We start from the raw sequence: 5106 nt of genomic DNA on the forward strand, positions 1-5106 counted from the left end.
CCAATTTCAAATGTACAAGAGTAGAACACATTTTACTCTTACATTTGACAAGTGTTAATAAACCTTCTTTAAGATGTGTCACTCAAGTTACAATCTTTGAGTATGACTCTAAGACTTGTTTTGGAACGAAGTATGCCTCATCTTCTTGATTTAACTATTTCAACAGTTCATGACTCCTATTCTTAGCCATAAGAATGCACTAAGATTTCCTTAGAGGATAAATTGTGATATGGTCTCATAAACATTAAGATGATCATAAAACATGATACTAAAGTACTCTCCCATCTTTTCAGATTTGAGAAACTTTTATCTTTTTACCAAATTTGATTCTTCTCATTCGTTCTGCCATACATCAAAACATTTCGAATGCTTCATAATTATAAACTTGTATGTATAACTATAGTTACTAAACTTTTGTAAATCATGAGGAATAGTCTTATCGATCTTTTGTGGCGGACTTGACCAGTGCACAAGAATGTGTACTTGATCCCTTAGTCCTTCACTTGACTCACATATACATGTGAACAAGGAATTAGTCTTAATTTTCCAAAGATGAAAATTCTCATTCATCATACTATACATACACGATTCCAAGTTTTTGGTCCAATTGAAAACTTGGGTAATGAGGATCTTTTCTTATTTGGTAAATTTAGACACTACCACAAATGAAAAAATCAAATTCATATTTCCATTATTTCTAGAAACATACAAACATCAATTTTCCATAAATGTCATTGCAAGGAGATATAAAATAAAACAAAATTTTATTTATTTATTAAAATGCAGAAAAAACTTTTTCCTTACAATGCAACTTTAAATGAAAACTATCTATTACATATTTCTTAGCAATCTATCATAACTCCTATGTAGTAGCTCAAGAATCCGATCTTTGAACCATGCGACAGAAATCCATCTTCGCAATCAGATTCAACATACTCTTCCTTTAAGTTTCCTTCCCTTTACTTGATCCTGCCAAACATCAAAATGTAACCGAGTCACATCATGTATTACGAATCAACAATTAAGAACTTAACAGAGTTAGATAGTGGACTTACCTGAAGCAGAGTCAAACTTTTTGATTCTTCCTTCTCTTATGTCCTTCAGGTAGTTAGGGTAACTTCTTTTCTAATGTCCCTTCTCTTGACAGTAAAGACATACAGACTCTTTGGGAATGGTACATGGGACTGTCACAGACTCCTTTTGGTCAACAGGATTGACCAAGGCCGGTCCCTTTCCATTGGGAAGAGAAAGTTTTTCTGGACTTCCAATGTTACCATTGTCAATGTCCATGTAAGTTTAAGAAATAGACCTTCCACCAATATTTGCTTAACCATTGCGCCAAATCATTGCTGATTCAGTAGCATTAAGAAATAAGAAAGATCTATTAGGGTCATGTCGTGATCTGTCACATAGTAGTCTTTAATAAACTCACTATCTGACTCAGGAAATGACTAAAGAACCCAGTCAATAACCAACTTCCTTGGGAAAACGACACCCAACATTCTCAACCTGTCAATGTGTGACTTCATTCCTAAGACATGAGTGCACACAAGTCTTCCATCTTTAAGTTTCATTGCAAGCAGGGTTTGAGTGATCTTGAACTTTTCAAGTCTTCCAACTTGTGGTCCAGGGAGAATAATTGGAGGAGGTTGAGGAAGAAAAGTATGATTTCCATGAGATTTGGAAAGATCATAGTTGTCTAAACCAGACATCTACAATGGGAGAAATTCAAGTTAGTTGATTTAAGTCCTTCATATAACACCCAATATGAAATATTAAGGTTAGGACCCAACATAATATTTTATAACTTGGAAGAGGGATGCCATAATCCAAGCTATAAAATATTTGAAGGTAGGAAAATGATGATTCACCAATTTCCAATATGAAAAAAGAAAGAGAAATTAGGTTTTAATTGGTTTGAAATTCCTAGATATTTTGAGATTCATTGAACGTTTCAATCACATGTTTCAATCTCGATTGTGCCCTCTCAAGTTTGTGACTGGGATGCTGAGGATCACAAACAAGGTGTGAATAACCATGAAAATATACTTGGTACCCTTAATATTTATCACTTAATCGATGTGTCAGTTAACCAAACGCGCTCCAGCAATTCTTTGATAAACATTAAGTTACCCTTTGCCTACCTTGTTAAATCCAGGCTAGTGTGTTGGTTAACCACACACGCTCCACTACCGACTTAAGCAAAGTGAAAAGTGTAGTTTCATGGGTTAGCACCAAATTCACATTTTCCTAAAGTTACTAAGATTGAGAATTTATAAAAGGTTTAGTTACTTTATATTTATCATTATACTTATAATGAAGGGATAATTACAGTCCTGTCAAACCCGTTCAGCTAAAGACCCTCTACCAGTCAAGGAAGCGGTGGGTGAGAGTAGACACCCATTAAGCTGCTATTTTATACGCAACAACCTTATACCCCCTTATAAATTGGCTTCGTGATTGAGGCCTACTAACAGTAAGACTGAATTGATCTTATATATATATATATATATATATATATATATATATATATATATATATATATATATATATATATATATTATTAACTTTTAATATTATAAAGTATAAGGGTTGAATTTTAACTTTTAAAACTCTAGGGTTTGGAATTAAAGTGTGTGTGGGACTTTACAAATTCCAAAACATGAGGGCAAGTTTTGAACAATTCAAAAAACTTTTGGATTTTCATAACTTATGAGCTTAATTAAGGGTTTTATAACTTTTAATGAAGAGACTCTTGAACATCCAAAACTTGAGGACAAGTTGTGGAGTCCATAAAACTATTTATAAGAAAGGCTTCTAAATTATGGAACATGTGGATTTTGAATGGAAATTTAAAAGAAATGACTTTTAATAATCCACAACTTGAGTACAATTATGGACTTAATTAAAACACATTTAGATCAAGAATTAACTAACAACAATTTGCAAATAATTCCTATGATCTACCAAAACTCATAAGTGTATCAACAATCATATCAACAATTTCAAGAATTACATAAACACATATAAAACTTGAAATTTTGATAACAAACTTGAAATTGGTTTACCATAATCATTACCACATCAAAATAGGTTTTATAAGTACAAAACAGTTTAAGGTAATGATTCTAGACCAATTCCAGCTTTAAAACTCGAAGATATGTTGTCAGGGGGTCCAACTAGTCAAGTGCGTGAACCAACTCGAAGAGTTGGATGAATTTGCATATGGAGTCGTCGAGTCCCTTAATGGGCTTGGTGAGTCAACTGACCAGACAACATATAAACTTTGATTTTCATCATATATCAACAAGTATAATTGAAAACAAACCTAGGCAATGATACCACTGATGGGTTTTGAGCATTCTAACACACCTATGGTGTACATGCAACCCTATAAACCTTGGATCTATGTTTTCTCTATTATACATGCAAATACTCAATATTACAAGATTTCATCCTAACTAGCATAATATGAAGCAACTATACTACAAAAGCCTAGTTAGATAACATACCTTTTGATTGAGCTTCAAGTCTTGAACTTTAATAGCTTAGCCCTAATAGTGTGGAAGCCTCAAGTGGAATCAAAAATCACCAATACCACCTTGGAAAACTTGAGAGAATAGTAAGAACACTAGAAATTGCCCACTCTTGTATACTCACACACTAGTGCAATTTCATGTGCCAAGGACCCCTTTATATAGTGTGGTGGATTAGGGTTACTTTCATGTAAACCCTAATACTGGTGACCTTTCATTTCCATAGGATCCATGGGTTAAAAACTCCATAGACTATCCATGCAAGCTTAACCCAACCTAAATGAACTTGACCCATCCTATATATAAGAGCCCATATTTAATTAGTTCCTTTTTATCACTAAATTAATTCTTGATCAATACTGATTAAATAATATGATTCCATATTAATATATTTGAACTTATAATATATTAATATAAATCATAAATATACTATTCTCAAAAGACTATCCATATAAATTGTTCCGGTGAAGTGCAATCCAAATGGACCATGCTACTATCGGGTCGAATACATACCAATAATAGTTATGGGCTTAGACGTCTAATCCAATAGGTTGTATGTAGTCATGTAGGATAACCTGTGAACTCTTGATATAGGCTTTCTTGCATATTCCTTATTTGGTTGTGGCTCTAGAGTGGGATCACACGTTCTACTGTCTATCTCACATCTGATTACATATAGATATGCATTTATTAGTGATTTGACAGTTGTAGCATATATTATTGTATGAGGCTCGTTATGTTGTAGTGAGTTGTTAGATAGATAGAATAGTGTAGAAAGTTACTTGTGTTTATGCTCTTTCTTGATTGCTTGTTTGGTTTATGTGTCGATGTATGTGGTTGGTTGGGTTCATGTGGTCCTGCTTTGTGTTGTAGGCCAAGATACATGGGTGGGCTAGGGGTGTGCTGTAGGCTAAGTGCATACCAGTTGTATGATGTAGGCACGAGAGGGTCACCAGTTATGGACTGGAGGCCCAAGGGAGCGATCTAACAATTGTAGGCCTTGCAAGGTGGTCCAATGGACTGTAGACTCAATAGAGTGGTCTTAACATCCTATAGGCCTCACAAGGCGGTCTAGGAAGATTAAAGGCTCATGTATGTATGAATAGTATGTGTATTGTAGTGTGTGGTATTTTGGCTTATAACTGTGTATTAAATGTTTTTCAGGTAGTACTGGTGATCATTTGAAGGCGAATGCATGACTATACAAACTCATCCACAATAATTGAAATTCCGCATGATATATATTACTCTGATTTTCAAACAATTCTATTTTGGAACAAATGGGTTTTCATAACATGGGTTTTATGTAAATGATGAAATTACCTCATTTAAAAATGAAAATTTTGCTTGTGAAAATGGGACGTTACAAGTTTGTATCAGAGCCCCGGTTTGAGGGATTTGGAATAACACTTGTGGGAATCCAAACTCAAACTAGGATCAGATAATTTTCACAAAATATTTTTGAAAATGAACTTTTAATAATACAGTTCGGTTAGAAACATGGGCTCGGTCTCTTCCAATGTTCTTGTTTGATTGTTGGCTTGGGATCGTGAACATAGACCTCTGTCTT

The sequence above is a fragment of the Lactuca saligna genome, chromosome 4 (genome assembly GCF_052625555.1).
Source record: "Lactuca saligna cultivar CGN05327 chromosome 4, ASM5262555v1, whole genome shotgun sequence".
NCBI classification, from domain to species: Eukaryota; Viridiplantae; Streptophyta; class Magnoliopsida; order Asterales; family Asteraceae; genus Lactuca; species Lactuca saligna.